Consider the following 14,741-nt stretch of genomic DNA (forward strand, 5'->3'; position numbering starts at 1 on the left):
ACAGAATACAAAGGTAAAAATCTAAAATCTCCATTTTGAAGGAAGAACTACAATGAATGTTGACTACGTTGACTTTTCTACAAATATAAGTTATTTTTCTAAAAATCAGATAGTTTAGAGCTCAGATGGATCCCCTGCAAGGGCCTTAAATGTGTGTTGTTACCAGGCAAGTTTTGCAGACTACTACATCCAATGGTTGAGATTTTATGATTATGGACAAGGGCACCTGAATGCCCTGCCCAGAGCCTGGGTATACTGAATAGCAAACCTCCACAACTGTATTATATGTTTATATAGACATAATTTATTTATATCTATATTTTTATATACATATATATATATACATACACACACATATATGTATGTTCTCTCTCCCTCTCCTGCCACTGCAAGGACACTTAATAAATAGCTTGGATATAATCATGGGCTTAGGTTGATTACAGGAGGTTAACTGGCAAAACCTAGAACAAGAATGAGGACAGACTCTCGAAGGTAAAGATGGATACAGAATAAAAGTGAATGTAGATTGAACAGTCCTGGGAATATAAGGTGAAAGTATATTTGGAGACATGGGAGAAAAATTCTGAGAAGGCTGGAGGGAAACTCCTAAATGAGAACATTGATTTTTATCAGTTTACTCATAGAAAAGCAAGAGGTGGAAGAAACCGGCTTGGGTTGTAGGGTCTATGGGTAGACGATAGTTTCAAAAACTAGGAATTTTGGTATATCTCCCTTTGGGTTGAAAGGTAAATGGGAAGAATTGCTTCAATCTGAATTTGTAGTGATATCTGTATCCCTCAGGTAAAAGCACATCTGTTGACTGGGCATGGTGGCTCACACCTGTAATCCTAGCATTTTGGGAGGCCAAGGCGGGCAGATCACCTGAGGTCACTAGTTTGAGACCAGCCTGGACAACATGGTGAAACCTGGTCTCTACAAAAAATACAAAAACTGGCCCAGTGTAGTGGGGCGTGCCTGTAGTCCCAGCTACTCGGGAGGCTGAGGCACAAGAATCGCTTGGACACAGGAGGTGGAGGTTGCAGTGATTCAAGATCATTCCACTGCACTCCAGCCTGGGCAACAGAGCAAGGCTGCATCTCAAAAAAAAAAAAAAAAAAAAAAAAAGGCACATCTCTTAAATTTAAGATCTGAGAGGCTAGAGCTTCAAAGCCCAGTTTCACCATTTAGGAAGTGGTGAATCCTGAATAGGATCTCTTGAGCAAGTTATTTAATTTCTCTCAGTCTGAGTTTTCTTACCTGTCAAATGGGGCTAATAGTAGCTACTTTATTTTATTTTTTTCTTCTATGTTTATTTTAGGTTCAGGGAGTACATGTGCAGGTTTGTTGCATGTGTAAATTGTGTGTTGCGGGGGCTTGGTGTACGCATGGTCCCGTCTCCAAGGTACTGAGCACAGTACTCACTTGGTAGCCTTCCAGTCCACCTTTCTGCACTGTCTCCTCGAGCCCTCCCCAGTATCTATTGCTCCCGTCTTTGTGTCCATATGTATTCAGTATTTAGCTCCCACTAATAAGTGAGAACATGCGGTATTTGGTTTTCTGTTCCTGTGTTAGTTTGCTTAGGATAATGGCCTCCATGTAGCTATTTCATAATGCCAGAACGTGCGTTGTAGGTGTTCTAATTTCCATACTCCCTATCTCACTGGTACATATTTTGTATTCCAGGATGCCTTTTATTAGAGCTAAAAACAAAAATCATACTCTAAAATCTTGTCTGGGTGTGTAATCTAGCCAGTTTAGCATAAAGGAGAACTGTAAATCAGGAATGAGGGCTCACACCACACCGTTTCCACTTTGAGGTAGGAATGAACAGAGGCAGCACAGAGAACTAGAAAAGATGGTGCAAAGTCTTCCTGTTGAGGATGCCCTGGCTGTTTTGGTGGGTGGGTGTGATCAGTTGGTGTCAGGGCACGTTGCCTCCCTTGTTAAGTGATCCTGTCTTGTCAAAGCCCACCCCACACTCCAGGAAAGAGGCTGGTGCTCCCTAAGTAGTCACCAGCAGTCTGGTTTGAACTACAGTAATCTCAGGGGGTTTGTCAGGGTATATTCCCTCCCTCATCAAGTGACCGTAGCTTGCCAAGAGTCTACCTCACACTGCAGGAAGAAGTGTGCATTGATTAACTCAGTATGTGCAATTTTACACCTGCAGTTTATCCACTAATAACATGAGCATATAACCTTCTCATTCAATATTTTCCAATACCATGTGCTTTTATTTGATTTTGGGTTTTGTGTCTAATATATTGTATTTCATTGAATAACGAGGCCATGATATTTAACCAAACCTCTAAAGGGACATGTTTGGTTTATTTTTAAGTATTTGTTACTATAAATCACAGTATAATTAGCATTTCCTTTTTTATTTAATTTTTTTTTCATATTTTTATAGACATAGGATCTCACTATGTTGTCCAGACTGGTTTTGAATTCCTGGGCTCAAGCAATCTTCCTGCCTCAGCCTCTCAAAGTGCGGGGATTACAAGTGTGAGCCGCTGCACCTAGCCAACATTATATTTATATATATATAAAATATATATTATATATATTTTATATTATATATTTTTATATTATATATTATATATATTTTATATATATATATAATATATATATTTGTGCATATCTCTTATACCTTTAAGGATGAATTCCTAGAAGTGGAAATATTGAGTCTTCCATATACGTTGCCAATTTGGTTCTGCCAGTAAGGTTCTGCCAATTTACATTTCTTTAAGGGTGCATTGGGATATTACTTCACTCTTGCCAATACTGTGGCAAAAAATATTGCTATTTTTTAAAACTGTTTATGAATTTGTCAGCTACTCAAGATAATAATTATAGTCAACACACATATAGTGCTTACTATGTGCTAAGCACTGTTCTAGCACTTCATATATGTACTAGGTAGGATTCTAAAGTGGCCCTTAAAATTCCCTACCATGTAATGTATACACCCTGTTCCCGTATAACCCTAGACATGTGAATACTGTGAGATACCACTCCTGCGATTCTGTTATGTTTATGTTGCTATGTTTATGTTACATAGCAAAAAGGATTTTGCACATGAATTAAAGACCCAAACCAGATAGGGAGATTATGCAGGTGGGCTTGACCTAATCACATGAGCCCTTGAAATCAAGGTCTAGAGGTCAGATACTAAGGTTGAGGGGGATTCGATGAGAGAGAGATTCTCTGGCTGATGTGGAGTAGGAAAGGGTCACATGATAGCACATGTGTGCAGCTTCCAGGAGCTGAGAGCAGCCTTCAGCCAGCTGACAGGAAGCAGGAAACAGAAACCTCAGTTCTATCAGCCCAAGGAGCAGAATTCTGCCAAAAACAAGAATGAGCTTGGAAGTAGATTTTTCCCCAGAGTGACCAGATAAGAGTTCAGCCAAGTGACACCTTTATTCTAGCCTTGTGAGGCCCTGAACAAAGAACCTAGCCATACCGTGCTGGACTCTTTTTTTTTTTTTTTTTGAAACTGGTCTCATCTCTCACCCAGGCTGGAGTGCAGTGGCATGACCATGACTCAGTGCAGCCTCAACCTCATGGGTTCAAGTGATCCTCCTGCCTCAGTCTCCAAGTAGCTAGGACTATAGGCATGTACCACCAAGCCTGACTAATTTTTTTGATTTTTAGTAGAGATGGGGTCTCACTATGTTGCCCAGGCTCATCTTGAACTCCTGAGCTCGAGCAAACCTCTCGCCTTGGCCTCCCAAAGTGCCAATGCAGGACTTCTAACCTACAGTAATATAAGCTGATAAATAAATGTGGTTTGAAGTTGTTAAGTTTATGGGAATTTGTTACATGTTAATAGAAAATTAGTATAATACATATCAACTCATTTAATCTTCATAGCCATATAAGATAGGCATTATTATTAATAATACCATTTAGAGACTAAAAACTGAAGCATATGGGGGTTAGGTGATGGGGCCAAGGTCACACAGGTAGTTTTAGAGCCAGAATTCAAACCCAGGCTTTTGGGCACTTGAAATCATAATTTTATCACCATGGACTTTCATGACTTTCAATATCTCACTGCTTGATATTGTTTTGTCTTGTTTTTGAATACTTAGAATTACATTTTTTCTCCCACATACTTTCTTTTTATTCTTAATGTGTTTCTGTGTGTGTATGTGTGTGCCTGCGTTACTTAATTTTCTTTTTCCTGGTAAAATATACATAAATATTGTTTATAAACATTCATAACAGCTATAAAAAAGACATATTTCATTTGTGATTTTTGGTATGTTTCAATTATCTTTACAGAAAAAGTAGGTTATGAACACTCTTTATAACTAGGTGCCTTCACAGGGTTTAATGAGAATTCTTTGGGATATTTTTCATATTGTCCATAATGTCCTGTTTAGTTTTAGTTAATAAATAGCTTCGCTTTTGGATAAACAGATGATAATAATGTTCTTGAGTTTTTACTGGGTGTTAGAAACTAAATTCTGGGAACATGTTATCTTGTTTGCCCTTACAATGATTCTGAATTAAGCATTATGTTTCTCTTTTTATCATGGAGCAACATGAAGCTTCGGATGGAAGTAACCTACATACATTGACAAATGCAATTAAGTAACTGAGCTGGAATTAAAACTCACCTTGCCTGACTCCATAGACTGTGCTCTTTAAGGTCATGCTACACCCCTTCTATATAAAACTTGGCATAGGTTTCCTACTCAATTTCTTAATAGACTGAGAGCAACTGAAGAATGAGATCTTATTTAAAGATTCAAGAAATGTTCAATAAATAACCAGGTACTTTTGAAGAAGAAAAGTAAGGTAAATAGAAGACAAGACATGAGAGAAAAGGAGTAGTTTCCAGATTTTCCTCATGGAGAAGTTTAAACAAAATGGAATCATGCTTTTGGAAGTAAAACTTCTTTGGACAGCAAATATTTTTAAACATATGTACACGTGCTGCTTTTTTGAAGTCTAAGAGCACAACATGGGGGAGAGAAAAAGAGTGAAAATTTTAAAAAATTGAATATATTACTGTGGTGAAGAATGAACACATATGTAATTGAATAATTTTGGAAGTGTTTTTGTATTAGAAACATTGGAGCTATTTTTTTTTTTTTTTTTTTTGATACGGAGTCTCGTTCTGTCGCCCAGGCTAGAGTGCAGTGGCACAATCTCGGCTCACTGCAAGCTCCGCCTCCCGGGTCCACGCCATTCTCCTGCCTCAGCCTCTCCGAGTAGCTGGGACTACAGGCGCCCGCCACCACGCCTGGCTAATTTTTTTTTTTTTTTTTTGTATTTTTAGTAGAGACGAGGTTTCACCGTGGTCTCGATCTCCTGACCTTGTGATCCGCCCGCCTCGGCCTCCCAAAGTGCTGGGATTACAAGCATGAGCCACCGTGCCCGGCCTGGAGCTATTTTTATAGTTTGAAAATTATAAAATGTAGACCATGTTTCAGCCTTTGAATTAGAGGCTCTTTAATAAGACAGTAGATATACATCTGTCTTAAAAATGCTTAGTGAAGCTTGCATACACAAAATACAATCTGCAAGATTTTAGTAGGAGACTTTTGTGTTGGGAAGGGGTCTATGATGAAGTAGGTCTAACAATGTCCTTTTTTTTTTAACCTTTCTTTCCTTTTCTTTCCCTTTCTTTCTTCCCTCCCTTCCTTCCTTCCTTCCTTCCTTCCTTCCTTCCTTCCTTCCTTCCTTCCTTCCTTCCTTCCTTCCCTTCCTCCCTCCCTCCCTCCCTCTCTCTCTTTCTTTCTTTCTTCTTTCTTTCTGACAGAGTCTCACTCTGTCACCCAGGCTGGAGTGCCAAGAGGTGACCTCAGCTCACTGCAACCTCCACCTCACAAGTTCAAGCAATTCTCCTGCCTTGGCCTCCTAGGTAGCTGGGACTAAAGGCACTCACCAGCACACCTGGTTAAATTTTGTATCTTTTGCAGCGACAGGGTTTCACCACGTTGGCCAGGCTAGTGTCAAATTCCTGGCCTCAAGTGATCCACCTGCCTTGGCCTCCCAAAGTGCTGGGATTACAGGTGTGAGCCACCACGTCTGGCCTACTGGCCTACAATTTTTTTTTTTTTGAGATGGAATCTGGCTCTGTCGCCCAGGCTGGATTGCAGTGGCATGATCTTGGCTGATTGTCACCTCCGCCTCCTGGGTTCAAGCGATTCTCCTGCCTCAGCCTCCTGAGTAGCTGGGATTACAGGTGCCTGCCACCACACCTGGCTAATATATATGTGTATATATATATACACACACACACATATATAGATATATACACATATTTATATTTATATTTTTAGTAGAGACGAGATTTCACCATGTTGGTCAGGCTGGTCTCGAACTTCTGACCTCATGTGATCTGCCTACCTTGGCCTCCCAAAGTGCTGGGATTACAGGCATGAACCACTGCACCTGGCCTACAATTTCTTAATATTACATACCCTTCGTTAAAAGTCTTAGTGTACGTTAGCATAGAAAAGACTTAACAGGAATGGATATTATTTAAATATCCTCCAAATTTCCCTAAATTTATCTAATCATAGAATATTTTTATGAAATCTTCAATTATATTTCTGAGAACTATCCCCCAATTTTGAAAATGCTTGATATTAATATTTTGAAGGTCCTATCTTTGCTCTTCTTTAATAATTCTAGGATTTGTTTTCACAATTGCACTTTCTCATACAATAGTAAATTTGCCAGCTGATGCCCAGCAATTTAATTGTAGTTAATATGGAAAAAATAGAAAATCTAGCCAATCAAAAGGGATTTTTTTCACCCACTAGCAAGCAATAATACTTAGGAAATCATTACAAATACTGAGGATTATTTTGCTCCTTCCATTCTTGGCTTGTAAACAGAAAAGCATGACTGACAACAACAACTAAAACTGTACACAATGGCTTACTATACTCCAAATTCTGCAATGAAAAGTCCTCTATGTACACCTGCCAATCTTCACAATACTACCCAGGTAGATAACTGAATTTTACAGATAAGAAAACTAAGGCTCAGATAGTTTAAGTAACTGGTCCAAACTTACACAGGCAATAAGAAGGTATGCCTGTTTGATTGCAAAGTCAATCAGTTAGGAAGCCCATCAATGATTATCCTGCACTACCTAAAGAATAGATAGATAAGCTGAAGTCACAGTACCCCATTAGCTCAAACGATGCATTTCTAGAAATAGGCATGCTGCCCGCATGACTGAATCACACCTTTAAGGGGTATATGTGTACCACAGTATAGCTCCATGTAAATGAACACGTTTATGGTACATTGGTAAGCACTACTTTTCCTTCAGATTAAATTTATCAGGATATTTCATTCGTTATTCTTTTGGTCATTTTTACCTAGTTGTGGTGATATTCATATCAAAGGACTTCTACCAGTCCCATATTATCTGCTTACCTTTACCCTGAGGCATAGTAAACCCCAGTGACACACAGCATGCAAGCATGCACACTTGTTTTCTTTGTAGCTTATTCAGCATTGTCACTTACCAGGCATTATGGCTTAGAATTGTTCACCAGAACAGAACACAAATGGCAGAAAGTGTGCCCAGAGCAGCATAAAAATATTGCTGAACAATTTTAACTTTAATCAAATGTTGTTGAACAAATTTAACTCAAGAGAATGGGGATTCGTTGACTAAGAGTGGATGTATGAGAGCACTCAGATTGGTTAAATATATACTACTATATTTTCTTACACAAACATTAATTAACACTTGTATTATATATTAATATAACAATTACAGTTAATTACGTTAATTTACAATTAACCCATTGATTTAGTATATGATAATCTGTGTGTGTGTATCAGAAACCGAGCAGTATTATAATGAAACAGAGCAGGGAAGCATGAAATGGGAACTACATGCAGATAAAATCCCGTTAATGTAGGAGAGCACAGATAGCGTTTGGACAATAAAAAGTCTGCAAGACAAAACCTTGCATGGCTTAATGACATTTAGGTGACATGGACATTGTCACATTGAATAGCATTAACAGAGAAGAACATGGAAGGAAGAGACTGTCTTAGAATGTAAGGAGTGTCTGCCATTGAGAGGAGGCTAGATGACTATCTGACAAGACAATTTGCTTAATTATTCAGTCGGCAAAACAATCTGGGGGCACATACTGTGTATCAGTCATTGTGTTAGGCATTGATGCAGAGATGAAGGAAACTCCTTGTCATCAAGAACGATAATTTAGATAGTGAGTAAAAGGGTACTGAGAGATCACAGAGTGGCTGTAATGACCACACACCAAGAAGCTCTGGCAGGGAGCACAGGACAGGCCCACGGCTTCTCTCCTTGGCCCTGCCTGTATGTTGTGGGAAGATCTCTGAAAATAGATTATAATGGCATCCCCAAGATCAGTTTTCCATTTAATAGTCAGCTCTAGATAACTTCAGTGGGCAGCATGAGAGCAGCCCCTTGGGGCCCTTACTGATTTGGATGTACAGGGGGCAAATCATTTAAAATTTTAAGTATGAGTTTCGTGAGCAACGAGAAGGGAATTTTGATTAGACGGAACGAAGATGTCTTTTTTTAAATCACTTTTGAAACCCTTTTCCAGAATCTTTCTGCTTTAAAATGCTGACACCATCACAACCAGTATTACGTGGGTAATGATTGATGACAAATATTGATTTTTCATGGCTAGCCTAACCTGAGGAGAGAAAAGCAAATGAAAATCTTTGTAAATACATTCAAGACTCCTGTTTAGGAAACTATTTGTTTCATTATTAAATATATTGTGATATATCCACAACATGACAGCAACTAACTGTATCCACATTTGCTAGAAAACAAAGCTGAAATGCATTTTGACCATGACAGCAGGCTAAAAAAGTCAAGGAGACTGTGATAGTAGGTCAAAGCCACTAGGCTCACTGGATATCAGGGGCAGGTCTGAAGTGGAGAGTTCTATGCAACTCTAAAAACCCTGTGTTGTTATGCATCAGAGGCCATCTGGCCACACCATGCTTTTTCACCTCCGTGCAAAGCCTTTCTAAGTTCTGCTTTTCTTTCATCCAGTGTTTAATGCACTACATCTAATATTTAATACAAACACATAGTGTCTGGCTGTTGTAATTTTGCATAGGAAATACTTAGTTTCCCACTAAATATGATCATTGTCCTCTCTGTGCCTTAATTTTGTCATACATAAAATGAAGAATCCAGGAAGAAATTCTCTCTATAGGGCAGTCCCATGTTTCTAGGGCAATAGAAGACTAAAATATGAAAAGGTAGTACATGAATTAAACGAGTATTGGCCAAGGAATTTATAGTAAATATTGTTTAAAGACATAAACATTTGCATAAAAATTACTTTTGCCAGGCACAGTGGCATAAGCCTGCAATCCCCCAGCCACTTGGGAGGCTGCAGCAGAATAATCATTGGAGCCCAGGAGTTTGAGGCTGCAGTACACTATAATCTTGCCTGTGAATAGCCTGCTGCACTCAAGCCTGGCAACATAGCAAAGCCCTATCTCTAAAATATAAAATAAAATAAAATAAAATAAAACAATAAGATAAAATTAAAAATATATATAAATTTAAAAACTACATTTGATAGTGTTGGTGATTTTTGTTTAAAATAATGTCATTTTTATGAATGTGCACAAGTCAGGAGATAAGGAGAAATGTGTTGTGTGCACCACCCTTTGTGGTATTGGAAAATAATATATTAAGCTCTTGATGTAAGTAAAGTGTAAGAGCTTATTGGAAATAAGACACATGCATGCTTATCTACTTTTCAGGCCATGATATGAGATCATGAAGTTGATCATGAAGTTGATCTTGTATCAAAGTGATTTCCTTACTATACGTAATTCTTAGAAATAGCACTGATATTTATCTAGATCATTATAATCTTGAATTAAATACCTTAAAAGTTATATTGAGTGTTTTCTCAGGGCATGCACATTCAACCGTTTTCAGCTCAAATAATTTAGACCATTATAATAACTGAAATCTAAGCAATTGACAGATAAATCAAATGATCTGCCCAACTGATTCATTGAGATATGTGAAATATCCAAATGTGACAATTAGCTTGATAAATCCATTCCATGCTTCTTCATACAAAATCTTAATTAAAAAGCAATAATGCTGCTTTGAACCAACCCCCTTTTAATATCTGTATAAGCCCTGTATTAAACTATCAGGTATTAAATATATTAGTCAAAAATAACATCTGATTAATAATACCTTTGAGTTGTGGTGTACTATAGTACAAATGTTAATGTAATTTTTTATTTGACTGTGTTACTTTATGTATGTAGCACAACTTGAACATTATGAAATCTGACCCAAGCTTTCTTACTCTCGTGTTATTTCCATTTCTTGTAAATCCCACCCCTCCATTTCCAGCAATAAGAGGTTATTTGCCAAACTAGCGTATTTCCATTACAGATGTAAAGTTTCTACTTATATTATAGGGGAAGTAATTAAGTATTTTGTTTTCTTTAGTATATTTTGTGAGACTTTAAGAGGCCATGAAAACCCACCCACAATTCTGGCAAGCTACTTTTAGCAAAGAAAGAAGCATGAAGCAGTAAGTAGAAATGACTAACAAACTGTATTTTTAAATTATCTGTAGTTGAGAGTAAGCCTATGAAATGCATTCTCTTCAGGATCTTGGCAAGCATTGATAATTTTGGTTGTGCCTTAAATGGGGGTTGTCTACACAGGTCACATAATCCATTTACTAGTCTATCTGATTTGCTGTTAGCTTGCTTTTTAATGTCATCAGTGTTTATGCTGAAAATGCTGTCACTGAAGTGCTTTGCTCATGTTAATTGATAAAAACAAAATACTTGCCACCTTCCTAGCTTTTTTTGAAAATAACATACTGACATGCCAAATTAATTTAACTTTAAATAATATGTTGGCTACATATTAAATATTTTAACACGTAGTTTAAGCATGTGGTGCTTTATTTGCTACATTGCTAACATTGAATCTAATAGACTAAGGTTAATATTATGAAAATAAAGTATGATATGTCGCAAATATTTAAATGAGTTGTGAAGAGAAAATAGAGTTAGGAATCTCATCCGAATTATAATAAAAATAATAGGAAAGCTGTAACAGCTTTATGATGATTTTTCCTCTTAAGAAATAGCTGAGAGATTTGAAAAAAATGGTGTATGGGATGACAGTGCTGACTTTGAAGCATGTAATTTTATAATAAAAATGTTTTAAATTCAGGAATTGCCTAGGGTAGAATATGATGATAATTGTGATTTTTTTTGTATAGAGAAAAGCTACATAAAAGTAACGTTTATTTTCAAAGAAAGCAAAAATGTTTCAAAGAAAGCAAAAATGTTTCAAATAAAGCAAAAAGGATATATGTGCATTTACAGTAATTTATATTAAATTTTACATTAATTACCTTAACATTAACACAAATAGCTTTTAGGTTGTTGGAATGTGTAATTTTTTTTTTTTTTTTTTTTTTTTTTTTTTTTTGAGACGGAGTCTGGCTCTGTCGCCCGGGCTGGAGTGCAGTGGTGCGATGTCGGCTCGCTGCAAGCTCCGCCTCCTGGGTTCACGCCATTCTCCTGCCTCAGCCTCTCCCGAGTAGCTGGGACTGCAGGCGCCCGCCACCACGCCCGGCTAATTTTTTGTATTGTTAGTAGAGACGGGGTTTCGCCGTGGTCTCGATCTCCTGACCTCGTGATCCGCCCGCCTCGGCCTCCCAAAGTGCTGGGATTACAAGCGTGAGCCACCGCGCCCGGCTGGAATGTGTAATTTTTATACATATTAAATAGATTACAAAGATAAGGAAATAACTGCATTAATGAAACATGGTTTGGACATTAAGTTTAAAAAATTCTCATTCTAATGTCAAAATGTGTATTGAATGCTTCTCACTATCCATAGCCTGGACATATATCAAGCTTTTCTTTTTATGATTAAAGTGATTGATACATTAAAAAATACTTCTTAATTTATTGTATTATTCAGTATATTGCAAACCACTGCAAACAGAAAGAGAAAAAGGAAAGAGTGTTGTGAAAAGGGGACAAAGTTGTATAGAGTGAGCTCCATTAACAACCTACATTTAAATCTTAAAAATGTTTGTACCAAAGGAAAAAAAAATGGTGATGCCTTCCCATTTCTCACTGAAACCCTTACACGGTTTTCATTTGCTTTGTTTCATCCTTCACTTGGGCAGTAACCTCTTAACTGTTTTCTTTCATGCTTTTTTTTCTCTCTTGTTGCCACTCCAGCACACATTCTCTCTCTCTCTCTATCTCTTCCTGTGGACTCTGCAGTAAAAGCTATCCCAGTTGTCTCATTTTTATAAGACTTGCAGACGTCTGCCAGTGGCTGATAGGAAATGCTGATTGAGAAAGGGTTTATCTACTTTTCATCCAAAATATGTGAACCATTAAGGAAATTATAAAAAGCAGCAACAATATACTCTGGTTTTATTCAGTCCTCTCCCTTAGTGATTATTAAAAGGGTGATATTTTTAGCCAAAGAAAGCAAAATGCATCTGCAGCAGCTGGTTTCCAAGGAAACAGAATAATTTAAAACCATGTGGAACTCTGCTCTCTAATTTTCATCAATTCCCCTTCATTCCTGGAGGTAGCTTTACTCAGAATTTATAATTTCTAAAAAATATAGCTGCATTGATTTATTTCCTCTAATACATTTTAGGAGATGAATATCTGGTCTTATATATCACCTTGAATTTCAATCTTGGGGTGAGGGGTGGATTAATTTCAACCATTGTTTTGCTTAAAAAAACAAAATTGGAAAGATCCATCAATAATTAGAAACATGCCAAAATTTCAGTATTATGTAATAATTTTTGAAATCCAGAAATAGTTCAAAATAAACCATACCGGAATATTTACTTGGTTCATTATGACACTTAACCATATAAACATGTTATTAACTATATTTAGTACATTTAGGAAATTTAAGGTAATTCTCAATTCATTTAGATAATTCATACTAATATTCAGCAATTTTCTCACTCTTATTTTAATTTTGCAAGAACTATTATATTTGTGTCTGTTTATTCAAAGACAAAATCTCTCTCTCAAACAAAAAAAGTACAATAAATAAAAAAATTTGAAAAACAATAAACAAAAAGAAAAACAATAGCAAAAAATATTTAGAAATTATATAGTCATTCCTATTAGTTTTAATTCATTCAAAAAGGTATTAAAATATGTATGAACAAATTATTTACCTCATTGAAAGACTTTTATTTTATTATTATAATCAACAGGTATTAATTGATGGCCAGTGTACTCAAGTCAGTCATAATTCTTGAAAGCTCAATTTTAATGAGGTTCTACCATCGTTAAATGACCTATATTTATGAATTAAAATAAAGAATTAAGTGACTGAGAGTTCAATTTTTTTGTATGTTTTTACTACAAGTGTGTTATTTATTCTACATACTTAGAACTTGTAGCTATTTTCCCTAAGGCAATATAAAAGACCATATTAGGAGATACAAGCACCTAGTAAAATTGTTTAAAAAAAATTGCCTAGAGATACTATCAACAATATAAATGCTCTGATGGAATTCTTATCTAGATGTGTTTGATTGATAAATTAAACTACCAAGGAAACATGACTGTTAAGATGCTATTTTTTACAGCAATGTTTAATCCTTCAAAATTAGGTTTCTGTGCTTTAAAATAAAAATGGCTCCATGTAAGTTAACAAATAGAGACAAATCATTGTTTAATTATCACATAAGCTTAAAGTTTACTGAATAAAATAATGCAACTATTGAACAACATGAGATTTATCAAGAGAAGTAAGTTAAATAAAAGGGCTTAAATGCACACAAATCATTCATTCTAAATTAGTGCTAAGAGAGCCTATGACCTGCAAAAATAGTTTTCCTAAGCCTTTTACTGTATTGTCAGTATTAAAAGCCATCACATGAAATTTTATATTGTACATTCACAGAAGGCTCCATTTTCTCAGGACCTGTGGAATTTACCGAGGTTTTCTCATCTTTCCTGCGGTTCCTAGTAACAAGCTTGAATTAAACATTTTTAAAGAGACACATGATGATTCATTTTATCTATTAATTTTGCTTCAGTGACACTTGCATAGAAAGTTATTTAGGATAAGACATGCCTCTGGTGATTGTTTTGTTTTGTTTTTAATCAGCTAAGGATTTTGCAGAGAGAAAGAACAGCAAGCTCATTGCAAAGCTTCCTCAAGTAATAAAAGGGACACACTTTCGGAAAACGTCCTGAGAATAATTTTCCTCTCATAAAATTGTTTCCGTAAAAATTGAGAAGCATTCTCTTTTAAATAAAAAAAGAATTTTCTTTTCTTTTTTTTTATTTTTTGCTCTTACCTGTAAATATGGTTTCTGTACTTCGGCTCCGTCAGAACACACTGAAGAGAGTACACTCCTCCCTTGTCTATCCATCAGGCGGCAGCCAACCAATAACAAAAGCCAGATCCTGGCATTCTCTAGCTCATGCTCCCTGCTTTGCTTCCATTCCTTGTTCCCTCCCACCTCCACTCTTTTAGAGGACGAATCCCTGCAGCTGGGAGAGAGGAAGGGAGTGGAGAAAAGAAATATGGAGAGAAAAGCAGAGATGCAAGATATTTCAAAAAATAGCTCCAAACTGTGGAAAATGTCTGCAGATGACCTCAGCTAAAGTAAAAAGTCTTGCTTTGGATTTAGAAAAATAGAGTTAATCAATGCCTCACCTACCTGAAATCAAAGCAAAATACTCACAGT

The 14,741-nt window shown here is 36.5% G+C and overlaps 1 protein-coding gene across 2 annotated transcripts in view; it reads right to left on the bottom strand.

Moving 5' to 3' along the window:
* CSRNP3 (cysteine and serine rich nuclear protein 3) overlaps nucleotides 1–14,380 on the bottom strand; it is a 215,760-nt gene extending 201,380 nt beyond the window's left edge. For both annotated transcript variants that reach the window (XM_055291926.2, XM_055291925.2), the window contains exon 1: nucleotides 14,349–14,380. The gene's annotated coding sequence lies outside the window, so the exon portion shown is untranslated. The remainder of the gene's footprint in view (nucleotides 1–14,348) is intronic.
* Between the last annotated feature and the right edge of the window lie 361 nt (nucleotides 14,381–14,741).

The sequence above is a fragment of the Symphalangus syndactylus genome, chromosome 9 (genome assembly GCF_028878055.3).
Source record: "Symphalangus syndactylus isolate Jambi chromosome 9, NHGRI_mSymSyn1-v2.1_pri, whole genome shotgun sequence".
Taxonomy (NCBI): Eukaryota; Metazoa; Chordata; class Mammalia; order Primates; family Hylobatidae; genus Symphalangus; species Symphalangus syndactylus.